The 15929-nt window shown below is 42.2% G+C and overlaps 1 pseudogene; it reads right to left on the bottom strand.

Moving 5' to 3' along the window:
* Positions 1-6769: 6769 nt before the first annotated feature.
* LOC125376977 lies at positions 6770-7423 on the bottom strand (annotated as a pseudogene).
* Between the last annotated feature and the right edge of the window lie 8506 nt (positions 7424-15929).

The following is a 15929-nucleotide window of genomic DNA, read 5'->3' on the forward strand; positions in this document are numbered from 1 at the left end:
TTTAGCAATATTCCAGCAATATCATGGCGGGGGACACCAGAAATCGGCTTCACACATTGTACCCATGTCGGGATTCGAACCCGGGTCTTCGGCTTGACGAGCGAACGCTTTAACCACTAGGCTACCCGACCGCCCCTTCAAGCAGGAGGTACATTGTTCTGAACTGGGTTCAGCGTCCTGCACTCTGACAATTAGCTGGCTGAGCCAGCCGACATTTGCGTTTTTGTTGCAGCTTTAAGGCCAGTCCGCTTGCGTGTACATGTAATGGCTGATGGATGCCTAGTTATTTAAACAGAAATATACTGAACAACAAAAGTTCCTGTTCATGAACATGCCAAAATCTCAATTTACAAATCAATAACGTGTGTTTCCACCTCTGGTTGCGATGCAAGCAACACATCTTCGTCTCATGGAATGGACCTGGCGTCGCACAAAGTCCTGTGGGATATCTGTCCATATCTGCTGGAGCATGTTTCGAAGTTCCTGGAGTGTCTGTGGAACATGTGGTTGACGTCGAAGGCGCCGATCCATCTCATCCCACATGTGCTCGATTGGTGAGAGATCAGGGTAGCGAGTCGGCCAGGGGATGACATACACGTTGTTTTGTTGAAGAGAATCCTGAACAAGTCGAGCAATATGAGACCGGGCGTTGTCATGTTGAAAGGTAATGACGACGCAAAAACGGTAGAACAACAGGGCCGATGATCTCGTCGCGGTAGATGATCTCGTCCTATGAGATTTCCCTCTACCACTATCAAACGGGTCCTCTGTCTTGCTGTAATCCCACCCCATACCATAACGCTGCCGCCCCCGAACCGATCTTCTTCCATGACACAATGATTGACGTAACGTTCACCTCGACGTCGGTACATCGCTGTGGCTGAGGTGAAAACGAGACTCGTCACTGAATAGAGTGAATAGAACTTGTCCCCACTGCATGGCCGTCCAGCGTAGACGCTGTCTGCACCACTGTATACGTGCTTGACGGTTGTTTCCTGTCAAAATGGGACGTCTGGCGGGTCTTCTGGCGACAATCCCTGCACATCTGAGGCGACGACGTACGGTTTGTGAAGATATTCGTCGAGGCCAGGGATGCTTCTTACAGTCACTGTTGCTGGCTGAAATCGATTTCGTAGGTGTGTTGTTCGAATCCAGTTGTCTTGTCGATTATTGGTTGCGCGTGGCCTGCCACTCCGAGGATGGTCTCTGACTGCATTCGTCTGTTGCCAACGTTGCCATAAACACCAAATGGTGTTTCTGTGGACGTTAAATTGTCTTGCAACATCACGTTGACTCGATCCTGTTTCAAGCATACCAATGGCTCGCAGACGCTCATTTTTGGACAGTCGTTGCATTTCGTAATGTTGAATGATTGCGTAATTTTTTCTGAGTGGTTGTTGTCAGCACGATGCTAAACAATGTATATGGAATCCCGTTAAAGCACAAGTTTTTATATCCATTTTGGGGTAGTGAAATGCATGGGGCTTGCATTAAAGTCAGCTTTTGCATGGAATGCATGCTTTTCTGTAGCAGTTGTGTTTTTGTGACTTGATTCGATACATGTACTACAATATTTAAAACCAGACTTTCTTGTTTGAAAAATACACTAAAATATTGGTGTCACAGGAACTTTTGTTGTTGAGTATATGACGTTACTATAGAAGTCGAACGTGTGCCCAGAGAGCATCTTCTCAAGGCAAGAGTGTCCACTAGCCTTTTTATCAAAGTCTTGTAGAATCTAGGCTTTGGTATAGGCTACTCGACAAGCCTACCCCAGGAAGATGCCAAGAGAGCGGAATGTCGGGGATCGATCCCCGGCCGTGTCACACAAAAATACGTTAAAAGATGATACTTGTTACCCTGCCTGGCGATCGGCGTTTAGGGGCTAAAACAAGGACTGGTCGGCTCGGAACAAGGAACACATACACGCGACCTGGGATGAGCGGCTGTCTCGCACTTCTAGACATAGGCTACATCTGCTTCGCTGTGTTCTTACAAAGAACAACTCTCCTTTAGTATTTAGGCGGTCAGATACATAATTCGAAAAACTGTTTTATTTTTAAAAAACTGCGGCATTCTATCATTTAGGCAGCATGTTATAAAACGAATGTATCACTGATATGTTCAGGATGCTCTTGAGAGAATAAAAATAAATTAAACTTTCCAATTTTATCCCATACAAATTTAATAACGCAATTGTTTTAGATAAAAAAAACCCATTCTGTCGCGTTTCCATTATTTTATATAATAGCCATAACTCACGTGCCGTTTTTTCCCCTTAAATAATTGTCCTCGTCCTCAAATTGCAATCTCGCATGAGGAGATTGCCTTGATAGCTTGAATAATTCCGCTGTTGTTTTATACTGCAAAATGTACTTGAATATGGGGTCCGTGAAACAAGATAATTCTGATTTCGAAATAAAATACCCAAACCACGCATTCCTATTATTCTGAGAAACGACTTACACATGACAGCTCACAAAAATGACATTATAAAGTTTCTATTTAATTTTTATTTCAATTAGAATTTGGCCTTGCTTTGACACGCGTTACGTGACAAATACGAAGTATGTTCGTACACAATCGATGTATTTCTGTCGTGTTTGATTAATAATTAGCTATTTACGCTGCCCTCGTTCAAGAGTTATTTCGTGAACGTTAATTAACCTTCTGCAAAAAAATAACTATGCTAGGTGAAATCACCTAACAAGGTAATTGATATTTGTTGCGAGGAGACGAGACATTAATGTATAGCCCGGCGTTGTTTGTGCGCGGGAGCCCAGTTCGGTATATATGTAGCATCTTTAGACAATCCCAGCTGGTATTCCTCCCTTAATGATCCATCCACGACCCCTTATTGTTCTTTCTATGGTCAAGTATCGCACCCCGTGTGTTAAAGCACCGTCTCGATAAGCTTACCAAATGAGGTGAAAAAATTATCAAGGGCTCAAAAAGTACTATTCTCCTCACAACTACCTAGAGGGGAGCATGTGCAATTAACCATATTCACTGATTTGACGAAATTCACTGGAGGGTAGTGCAAAATATCAAAAATAGAGTGTCCTTTAACTGGAGATGCGCGCTGAATGAAGCACGAATGCACAGAGCCGAACCGCAGGCGGTGATTCTGTTGGCCTGCGCAAGCTGGGGATTGTTAGCCTCGTTCTCGATCTAATCAGCATACTCCCGGCATCCATTGCCCGCAGCCATAATTAGGTCTATCGGTACTTCCGTTCAAGCTTTCTCTCATGTGAAATCAGATTTCATTGATCAAGCATGCATTAAATCAATGATTGAAAAGTAAACGAAGGGTTTGTTCAGGATTATGTGCTCTGTAGTTTTCTCTAGATGGTTAATGATGTTTTTTATCAACCTTTTATAGAGTGTCGTACCTTCTTTTGTTCGCCCATAGGTTGCCGGTATGGGTTTTTCCACATACGGCTAGTTGTATGGAAACTATTAGCTATAATCTGGGAGATTTCACTGCGAGAACTTTATACCAGTGAAGCATAAGTACCAATAATTTGAGGCCGAAAGAGCATGAAACATTCTAGAAACGTATGATAATGGGTTCGAATCCCAGATCACCACATATTATTTTTCTAGGTTTGTAATCACGAAACCCGTCCTCGTTGGATTCACTGTAGAGGTGAGCCTTTAAGACCTGGATCACTTCGGAGTTTCCTCCCTAGTCAAGCTGACAGGCCGTGATATCACCGGAATACTGTTCAAAGCGGCGTTAAATATGGGCCAGACAGCCGAAGTATGATGAGTTTTTATTTCTTTTTCATATTTTCTGTCATTAATTTAACACTGAAGATAACTGTATTCAGTATTATTAACTGTGCTTTGCAAATATAAAACAACACGATTAAGTGAGTGAGTATTGTTTTACGACGCTCTGTTGCAATATTGCAATTGAATTTACACATTGTACCGGGAATCGAACCCGGGCCTTCAGAGTGACGGAGAACACTTTAACCAATAGGGTCCACTCGTTTTAGCTTAATTTCCACTCATCACAATGGATGTCAATAGTAAACTTGCTTTCTTTTCATGAATAAATATTCCTCTTTTATTTCTGTTTGGTCTGTAAACTCAGCCGCGGTGTTTCTATATATTCTCAATTTATCGATGTTTTTAACTTTTAATGCTTATTTTCAACTTTTTTTAAACTGACTGTTTCCTTTTATCTGTATTTACCTTAAAGCTATAGCACAATTTTCGTTTTTTGTTTTTTATGGCACAATTCGGCTGTGCAGTGTCATACTATCTGTTTATCTAATATTTTTGTTATTGATATTTCTTTGACAACTGCCGTTGGTTTCCAAAAATAATCTCTTTATCATATAATTTTCCAATAATTATGAAGCCTGGCAAACATGCAATATATGAACAAACACGTAGGATAAACAGCTTGTGAGACCAATATTTAATACATAAACACACAAAGCCGTAATGGACTGGTAATGACATTAGTTGTAGGAAAATATTACCGTCTCTGGCACAGCTGTTTGGCTGAACACAAACACCACCTCGGTGCCCAGACACCGCGAGTGTGAAACTGTTTTAAACGCGCGGATGCACACGGTGGAGTAGTTGTCATGGCGCCATATTGGATTAATTTCAAAACAAAAAGTAGTCCACAGTACCAATAACTAACTAGAGTATAGCAACGGGAACACATGGAATTATGCATTGAATAACCACTACGACAATATATGTAGAATATATTTATTGCTGCTGAAAGCAATTATTGTATTAAAATACGAGTGTTTATATGTGCTATTTGGTCACTCCTATACTGTGACATGAAACATTGTTTTTCATATACATTGTGTGTGAGACAGGTGCTCGAAGGGTTTACCCTTTCGCGAACACCTGGTGTTATCACTGCTTTTAAGTGATCCACTCATAATTCCATCGCTATTGTGCCTTTTAGTCCCAATAGAATCTGTTTCGGCGGATAATTGCAACAAGCTTTCATCTGACGTTGATACTTTGTTTGTTTGTTTGTTTAACGCCGCATTCAGCAATATTCCAGCTATATGATGGCGGTCTGTAAATAATCTGGACCAGACAATCCAGTGATTGACATCTTAGCATCGATCTACGCAATTGGGATACGATGACATGCATCAACCAAATCAACGAGCCTGGCCACCCGATCCCGTTAGTCGCCTCTTATGACATTGGTTGCAGAAGACCAATTCTACTCCGGATCTTCCTAAGTGGATAGTTTATATGTTACATTTAGTAATGTTCCGTCTGTGAAAGGTCTGTATTTGAAAATATGGAAGAAAATAAAAGAATTTAGCAAAACACGACTGTGACAGAGCAAATTGTTAATTACCACAGAGAAAGCAAACATTATTGTGTCTCAGTGGTTGAAAGATGAACTTTTTTAAAGGCATTTATTAGAGTTAGCTGAATTTAACGGGATTTCTTTTTCAAATATACCCACAAGTGACGTGCAGACTTCTTATGATAAGATGGATATCATCCATTAGTCTAACTCGCTTTGAAGAGTTCTCTCACTTGGTTGTGCCAAGATCCTAAATCCCAAATTCGCTCCCATTTGGGGTTTAAGAACCCGTGAACGCGCGTTTCTCAATGTTATAAACGTCTATCGTTTGCCGTTGGGATTTCAGTGATCGATATTGTGAGCAGCGACCCATGCCGTCGCGGTAATGTCACGCAATCAACCGAGGACCCGAGACAGGCTATCCGATCCATTTAGTTGCCTCTTAAGAGTACAATTGTATATAGATGCACTCATAACAAATGTTTATCGCACATTTATTATCTCTATGTAATTATCTTGACAAGATAAAGATGTAAATAATATTCCAAAGGAAAGGTTTATATTATTTTACTAACCCCAGGGTTTGTCAAAATGACACCCCGTATCGCTTAGAGCAAAGCGAAATTTATGTTCCATGTGACTAGATGCGTTGTGACATTCGCGATCTTTACATTGATGATCGATCCTCATCATGGTTGCCGAGTACGACATTATTAGCCTCGAGCAGACCAGGGAAGCCTCATTCTCAATTGGGATCTGGCTGACGTTGCGTGCCGCCGATGACGTTACTTATTGCTGCAACAATCGACCACTTGTTTACTTGATCACATCACGTGATCATGCTGACATATGCTCACTCGGGAATAAGACCACGTTGTTATGTCCTTTTCTACGAGGAGCATAGAGGTAGCCGCGAGGTTACAGCTCTCGCTGCTCACAGAAAAGAACCGGGTTCGAGTCACAACAAGAGGGCAATGTGTGAGCCATGTTGGTGTCCCCGCTGTGTAGGTTGAATAATAGAGATAAGTTCACTCACTCACTCACTCACTCACTCGATCACTCACTCACTCACTCACGTCTTGTCCCTGTCACGGCGACAACGTCCTTGTCCGCGACATGGATCTGCCTCCCTCAGAAGTGCAGGGCAGACCCAGGGCTGTGTAGCCGGAAGCTCAAACCCGGAAGCTGTATCCCGGAAGTAAAGACCTTATGCTCCATGGCCCCCGGCTCTAGGGCAGCTCCTGAACTCCGCGCTGCTTCTGGCTGATTGCTCTTGTGGCTATATCCGGATCACTGGACGAGCAAAACAATATAGGCTTCCATATTTGTAGACATCACAAATATGAGGTGTGTGAAGAGGGAAGTAGTTTCTGAATTAGAATCGCCGCTCTCCGTTAGAGATCTCTGTTAGTTGATATAAAGGCAATACCGTTTGAGGTGAATAGGGCTGGAATGGCCTTTGATTTAAAGGTAGATATGTAGAGGTAGACACACAGGTATAGTCGGGTGGACATACTGGTATAGTCGGGTAGACAGACGGGTATAGTCAGGTAGACAGACAGGTATAGTCTTGTAGACAGACGGGTATAGTCAGGTAGACAGACAGGTATAGTCAGGTAGACATACAGGTATAGTAGGGTAGACATACTGGTAAAGCCAGGTGGACAGACGGGTATAGTCGGGCAGACAGACAGGTATAGTCGGGTAGACACACAGGTATAGTCGGGTAGACACACAGGTAAAGTCAGGAAGAAACACAGGTATAGTCAGGTAGACAGACGGGTATAGTCGGGTAGACACACAGGTATAATCGGGTAGACACACAGGTATAGTCAGGTAGACAGATAGGTATAGTCAGGTAGACATACAGGTATAGTCAGGTAGACAGACGGCTATAGTCAGGTAGACTGACAGGTATAGTCGGGTAGACAGACGGCTATAGTCAGGTAGACAGACAGGTATAGTCGGGTAGACAGACGGCTATAGTCAGGTAGACAGACAGGGATATAGTCGGGTAGACAGACGGGTATAGTCAGGCAGACAGACGGGTATAGTCAGGTAGACAGACGGGTATAGTTTGGTAGACACACAGGTATAGTCAGGTAGACAGACGGGTATAGTCAGGTAGACAGACAGGTATAGTCAGGTAGACATACAGGTATAGTAGGGTAGTCATACTGGTAAAGCCAGGTGGACAGACGGGTATAGTCGGGCAGACAGACAGGTATAGTCGGGTAGACACACAGGTATAGTCGGGTAGACACACAGGTAAAGTCAGGAAGACACACAGGTAACGTCAGGTAGACAGACGGGTATAGTCGGGTAGACACACAGGTATAATCGGGTAGACACACAGGTATAGTCAGGTAGACAGATAGGTATAGTCAGGTAGACACACAGGTATAGTCGGGTAGACACACAGGTATAGTCAGGTAGACAGATAGGTATAGTCGGGTAGACAGTCAGGTATAGTCGGGTAGACACACAGGTATAGTCATGTAGACAGACGGGTATAGTCAGGTAGACAGACAGGTATAGTCAGGTAGACAGACGAGTATAGTCAGGTAGACAGACGGGTATAGTCAGGTAGACAGACAGGTATAGTCAGGTAGACAGACGGGTATAGTCAGGTAGACAGACGGGTATAGTCAGGTAGACAGACAGGTATAGTCAGGTAGACAGACGGCTATAGTCGGGTAGACACACAGGTATAGTCGGGTAGACAAACAGGTATAGTCAGGTAGACAGATAGGTATAGTCAGGTAGACACACAGGTATAGTCGGGTTGAGAGACAGGTATAGTCAGGTAGACAGATGGGTATAGTCAGGTAGACAGACAGGTATAGTCGGGTATCACGATGACATCATTTACAGGAGTGACACCACAAGGTGACACCAACTTGCCAGACATGCTGAACTCACTAGGAGACACGGATGTGCCATGCTGTTGCGTAAACTTATACTCTTTTATTATCGTTTTGGTTGTTTTTATATCCTTACAATTACAGATATAGTGACGTACATGATGAGGCGCCATAGAAACCGATCGCCTGATAAAATTTGGCGTGAAAACAATTACACCATCTGTCTCCTGACGGACACTGAGCTGATCACTATAGTATGGGACTACGTTGGGGCCATGCACTACATCACCAATGTATGGGACAATGTTGGGGCCATGTATTATACCATCCCTGTTTGGGACAATATCGGGGTCATAAAGTACATCACCAATGTATGGGACAATGTTGGGGTCATGTATTAAATCAACACTGTATGGAACAATGTTGGGGCCATGTATTATATCATCCGGTCGGGGTCATAAAGTACATCACCAATGTATGGGACAATGTTGAGGCCATATTGTACGCCCCCAGTGTATGGGACAATGTTTGGGCCATGTAGTCTATCCCCAGTGTATGGGACAATGTTGGGGCCATGTAATACTCCCCCACTGTATGGGACAATGTTGGGGCCATGTAGTCTATCCCCAGTGTATGGGACAATGTTGAGGCCATATTGTACGCCCCCAGTGTATGGGACAATGTTGAGGCCATGTAGTCTATCCCCAGTGTATGGGACAATGTTGGGGCCATGTAGTCTATCCCCAGTGTATGGGACAATGTTAGGGCCATGTAGTACATCCCCAGTGTATGGGACAATGTTAGGGCCATGTAGTCTATCCCCAGTGTATGGGACAATGTTGGGGCCATGTAGTCTATCCCCACTGTATGGGACAATGTTAGGGCCATGTAGTACATCCCCAGTGTATGGGACAATGTTTGGGCCATGTAGTACATCCCCAGTGCATGGGACAATGTTTGGGCCATGTAGTACATCCCCAGTGCATGGGACAGTGTTTGGGCCATGTAGTACATCCCCAGTGTATGGGATGATGCTGGGGCCATGAAGTACATCCCCAGTGTATTGGATGATGTTGGGGCCAAGTACTACATTGGTCGAAGCCCATTTCTGATGGTCCCTGACAGGGTATTTATAGAACATTGCTAAAACCCAAATCACTCACTCACTCAAACTTTTCATATGAACTCGTGGTTTTAGGCTCCGAATGAGTTTCACACCTTTGGACATCGAAACTGTTTTTTCAACAAACACTTCAACCACTGGGCTACCCATCCCCTCTTTGGTCTATAAATCCAAACTACACTCATATTGAAGTGGCGATAAATCTACACTGCCGGACAAAAGAAAGTGTACACCCATGTTTGTTGGTGGCTAAAAACAAACGAAACAAAAACTGGTTATTCGATGGTTATGTATTTGATACGGGTATCATAGTTGTGTTTTTAACTGACGTTTTCAGTGTTTCGGCGACTGTTTTCAGCCTGTTAATGTTTTGATAACATTTGTTATTTTTTGGTCAAATCCAATTCGTATATTTTCTTTTGCCCGTCTGTTAAGTTTTGGCAGTAAAGGTATTATAGTCCTACCAGATATGTACCTCATTGTACAAAGATTAAGAATATGTCAGACAAGGTTCCGTGGTTCCGCGATTAAGCAGTGTGTCAGACCAGGCCTAAAATATGTCATTTCCACATCATTGCACCCCGACACCGGATCCTAATCTACCATAGAAAATTAACTTTTTCACTTTAGTGTCGCTTTTTAATTTTCCCATTTGTAAATAACGCATCCTTGTTAATTGAAATGCCATATCGCACGGCACACGTGATCGACTAAGCAGGAGAGACATTATTTCCCACCAGCCCGCCCGTCAGCTGGAGAATTTATTGTGACAAGTGCCGCGCATGTTATTGGCTGGCTTGACTTCAATCTTTCCGCTTGACTGACGCAATACCGACTCAGTAATCACAGGCACATCAGCCTCCGAGATGGTAGAACGTACATGGGGTGTATATCTTTACAACATTTTCACAGTGAGGGGTCTTGTTCCACCAACATCCCAAGATGAAGGATGAAATAAGCATCAAAAACAGATGTTTCCCATTGTGATTGATCACATTCAACCCTCATTCTTTTGACAAAGGATAACTTCTGAAGACAATCGAAGACAAAAAAGTAAAAGTGTCGCCCAAAATCACGTTGTACCTATCAAAGGCAGTCGCTTAAAACATTGACCATTATTTTCGATTATTTGAAATTTATATAACCGTGCTTAAATTATCTAGCGCCTTTTGAAGCACCTCCCAGTAGACCTATAAACTTCCCCCAACATCTCTGACTGCAAAGTAACGAGTGTTCCAAGCACTAAGTCATGGGATTTGAAAGATTCACGCACGGCGTTTCGTTGCTTGTTGTCTTCTCCGAGGTCCGCGTACTTCGGATGATGTATAATTCTGCCAATCATAATGGTGATAAATTTGGTCGTTTTATCGACGACGTGGTAAGATAATATCATCACTGGTTATGCGATAAAATATATTGACTTTTAATGGCTACATAATTCAGATTGTGTGTATTACAAAGTCTGTAACAGACGCAATGTATGTTTTGTAATAGAGGCATTTAATACTACAGCATTCACAACCGAGGACGGTCAAATATGCAGGGGGTAAAGTTTTGAGTGCTGATCTTCCTCAGGGGACAGGGATCATCCTCGGGGATGCAGGGTGGTGATAAACAGATTCAACTCATTTCATCTGAGACAAAATATTATATTGGTACCTTAACTATATCACATAATGATTAAGGGACCGATCATTTTTCGGATCGTTCCCCAGTGAGTGAACAGAAATTATGACATCCACAAACTGTAACTTTGGTGACCTTCAGTGAGGCCAGTTGTATAGTATATATACATGTGTTTATGACAGTTGTATAGTATATATACATGTGTTTATGACAGTTATATAGTATAAATTAGTGACAATTATACAGTATTCATAAGTGAAAATTATTTTCAGTGACAATTTACTTGTACATATTAGTGACTACTGTATGGCATAACTATATTAATGGCAGTTGTGCAGAATTATTATTGACAGATGTATTCTTAATATAAGTGACATTTATATAGTATGTTTTGTGACAGTTGTATATCGTATTTATTAGTTACAATTGTATAGCATATATGTATGAAATTGTATGGTATATATTGCTGTTCATTGTACAGTATATATCAGTGATAATTGTATTATGTTTATTTATGACAATAGTATAATATATACTCGTGACATTTGTACAGCATTGATTAATGACAAGTGTTTCTTTTTGTTAGCAAGACCTACTACAAAATATTTTGTTACTTATTTAGTGAGATAGCACAGCTATACTTACACTTCTGCAGTGTACCACACACGCGCGCACACACACACGCGCGCACGCACACACACACACACACATACATAGACACACACACACCACCTCACCCTAAACACTCGAGGTGTACACCGCTCTGATACGGCTGAAAGTAGTGCAGACCCACAAAGTTCACTCGCTCAGTATCAAAGGTCGTAAATACATATATACCTGTATGTATAAATCATGTTCTACATGTGTAGATGGTTCGTGTGACGCCGTGTGTCTTTGTCCGGAGGGAACAAACGGCGGTTGCCAGTCGACACATCTCTAGTGGGAACACGACACAACGTGTAAATATCTGTATGAATGCGACTGTTGCCTGACATACACAGCAAATGTTATCATGAGCGCTCTGTCGCTTATCGGGAAATTGCGCCGTGGGGTATAAAATCTAGTGACATGATCTCATATCTCGTAATTACGTGTGCAGTCTCGTTTCGTAATTCACGTTACAAATGTAATTGTGTTGAATAATACCCAATAAAGCGACGCGAGGATTCCCGATAACTTCAACTTCTTGACAGATTCAGCTAAATTGAAAAGTTACATAATCATTTGGAATGTTGTTATCTTCGTATTGACGACGAGAGTGATGTGTATGTAACGCTTCAGTCCGCAGCTGAGACACTGAGTGAATTTTTAACCCGTTCATTAATTACAAGCCTTAATCACCGATTTCTTTCCATTCTGGCCCTTACTTTACATTCATTATTTTTGCAATACCTAAAATTTCGTTTTTCTTAAAACGCACTCTTCTTCTTTTATCTGTGAAGCATTTGTAAAGTAATTGTTTTAGATAAGCCTAACGGAATAATAAAATGTTTTTAAAAGTTTGAGTGCTCACAGTTTCGATAAGACTTCGCTTTTGTATATTTCCGTGATAATTATATGCCATTTTTTCGTTTCAAGGGCCCGAGGTAACCAGTGTCACGTGACCCTACTCTTCGATAGTTGTGCCTGAAGGAAGTCAAATCATCATAAAAATTTGTCATAGGCAATCAAATAATAATAAAATCATGATCATTTCTTAAAATTGTTTGTAATTGGCTTCATTTTCCATAGTGTTTTGGTGTATTCAGGTTTCATGGTCAAACTCATGTTACGGTTGCTAAATGAGTTGAATTGAATATCAGAGGTGAGTTGGGAGAACGCCGCTTTGGAAACGTGGTTGAACAATGGCGGGAATAAAGCCCTGGTCTTTGGGTTGACAAGCGAATGCTTTAACCACCGGCTACCGGGTCGCCCCTGTACCTGACACTTTATATCAGTAATATCACGGCGTGTAAGGTTAAAAAAGGGCTGGGTGTAAACATCGTTAATGTTTTGAGAGAGAGAGAGGGAGAGAGAGAAACACAAACACACATTCGCACGCGAGCACGCACACGCACACACATTGTTTATGGGAACCCTTCTCACGCGGCGCGTCAACTGACCATTCACACAAGTCATTACGGGATTTTTATATTGGTGTGAGGGGTGCTGTGATTTGTGTTTCTGTCTCTGCTTCAAGGCCTAATTTGTGTTCTCTAAGAGGATCAAAACATTTTAGTTTGGTTTAAAATTTGAGTTTAAATTATTCGTTTTAAGTATTTCCTAGACTGGAACTGGTCTCCGTGGAGCATGTAGTCCCCTTTAGGGAAGCTCAGATAACTTAAAAAAAGCACAATTATATTTACCAATAGTTTCATTTTAAAGACCACAAGTATGGCGTCCATATCCACAATTAGCTGTGTACATCCTTGTGGCTGTCACGCAGAAAACGCGCCTGACTAGTATCTCCCGGATATGCCGTCAAAAATGTTGTTTATGCAATCTCATTAAAATCAGATCTTATTTCTCGCTATCGCTAAACACAGATCTGAGGACATCCCATTACGGGTCATGTCAGAATGACCTTTCATCCGACCAATCAGAGCGTCGCTTACCAGATCGTGAGAGTGACAGTCGGAATGTGTTTTCTGATCATGCAACCTCGAAAACGTTAACACGGGGTATTACGAACGAGTTACAGCCCGTACGACTGATTCCGTTAAAAATTATCGTCTATCTCTCGCTTGCGTGGGATAATCATTTGAACGGTGGAGGCGTTGCACAGTAAGTGGAAAGCATTGCCATACAATCTCAACCATGTATTAGACATTCTGGAATGTTCGTTTGTTCAGTTTTCAAAATTTTAATCGAGAACTGTGTCAGCATATTTTACAAGCGTAGTCTGAAATGGAACTCGCCAGGTTGAAACGAGTGCCGTAAAGCTCGAGAAAGCTGCTTTCTAATTGGGTGATGTCGACTTCTTGTTGGTCATTTCAGTGGTCAGTCAAAGTTCGCGAAAGGTCGCTCTGACGTGACCCGTAACGGGATGTCCTCAGATCTTTGTTTAGCAGCAGCGAGAACTTAGATCTGATTTGAATGAGATTGGTTGTTTACGTGTTCTGTTGCCTTAGAGATTCATTAAAAGTACAACAGCGTAAAATGTGTTGGACGTAATATGACTCAACGTTGTGTGGACATACGGAGATAGTTCCTACTATTGGGAATGAGTGTGTGTGGTTTTATGCCCTTTTAGCCAATGAATGATCTATGTATCCAGCATGGGGACGCCAAGTAAAGGCACCAGACACTGTACTCGCCAAGGGAATTGAACCCTTATCCATACTTTAGCATATACACTGCCGAGCAAAAGAAAGTACACACGCATGTTTGATGATGGCTACAAATGAAACAAACACGAAATGGTTTTCGATGGTGATGTATTTGATGCGTGTATCATAGTTGTGTTTCTGACCTTGCGTTTGCAGACTTTCGGCGACGGTTTTAAGATTCATAACATCTTGATAACATGTGTACTCTTTTAGTCAAATCCAGTTGTAAATTATACACTTTCTTTTGCCCGTTAATTTACACACTATTAGTTTGCTTGTTTTGTTTGTTTGCACTCAAAAAATATTCCAGCTATATGACGGCGGTCTGTAAATAATCGAGTCTGGACCAGACAATCCAGTGATTAATAATATCATGCAATTCGGATACGATGACATGCATCAACAAAGTCAGCAAGCCTGACCACCCGATGCCGTTAGTCGCCTCTTACGACAAGCATGGGTTGCTGAAGACCTATTCTACCCCGGATCTTAACGGGTCACATACTATAAGTAATAGGTTTCGAGTATACTTGAATAATATGAATATCCCAATCAAAAGTTAAATATGTTTTAGGAAACTTCATTACAATGTATGAAACCGAATCCTGCCAACACCAACTGTTCAAACTTGACTAGTCTTCCGCGGATTAATTGTGCGCCATCCCGACAGCTATACACATACACGAACCACGGACAACACACGGCAGCTGTATATATAAATGTCCCACACATTCCCTGCCCTGCACGACCGCGTCCGTGGTCTAGTGGTAGAGCGTCCGCCCGGAGAGCGGAAGGTCCGGGGTTCGATCCCCGACCGCGTCATACCAAAAGACGTTAAAAGATTGTACTTGTTGTTACCCTGTCTGGCGCTCGGCATTAAAACAAGGACTGGTCGGCTCGGAGTCAGTATACTGTGTCTGAGTGGGGTATTCATGTTAAACTGCGGCATGGTATCTCAGTGAGCTAGTACTATAAATCGGCATCAGTCCGGACTAGTACAAGCAGCCACACAAACACACACACGTACATGCACGTCGCTATATAAGTGCAATAATCTTGGACGCGACGTTAAACCCCATTTCACCTCACCACCCTGCCTTGCACGAACATCAAACGTATTAAACTCAGCATTCTGCTCAGCACTTAAAGGGGTATTGACAGCTACGAGTAGACGCTGGAGGGCTTTAAGGTACGTTTCCTGTTCTTGTGTGCAGTCCCCGGCACTATTGTCTGCACATAAACACAAAAAATCAGCCCGCAGCAAATCAATGTCACACTTCGGACATACGTCTACATATAAATCACAACAAAAGCTGTCATAGCCGCTGTCAATCAAAGTGTTTATTTCAGCACCGGCGTTCCGGATGAGTAGAAGAATTGCCTTAATAAGATGGTTGCTACTGTAGGAGCAGAGTGGTAGTTTTGTGTAGTTTCGTTTACATTCATAGCCCTAGGAGTTGACAGAGGTAAATGCTATTAGTACAAAAATGGCTATTATATTCGAATAAGTGTTGGAACTGATCTGGTCCAATCAGTTTTCAAAGGAACCTATACCTTAAAGACATTAATATAAGGCTGATATTCACCTTAGAAGAACACATTGCCTGAACTGCGTATTAGAGAACCGAATTTGTGTTTTTGACTGTGGTTAACCTGCTATAACCATGGCAGTTTTACTATAGCCATATTAAAAAAAAGCAGGT

Source organism: Haliotis rufescens, unplaced genomic scaffold (assembly GCF_023055435.1).
Source record: "Haliotis rufescens isolate VD_foot unplaced genomic scaffold, xgHalRufe1.0.p SCAF_8, whole genome shotgun sequence".
NCBI classification, from domain to species: Eukaryota; Metazoa; Mollusca; class Gastropoda; order Lepetellida; family Haliotidae; genus Haliotis; species Haliotis rufescens.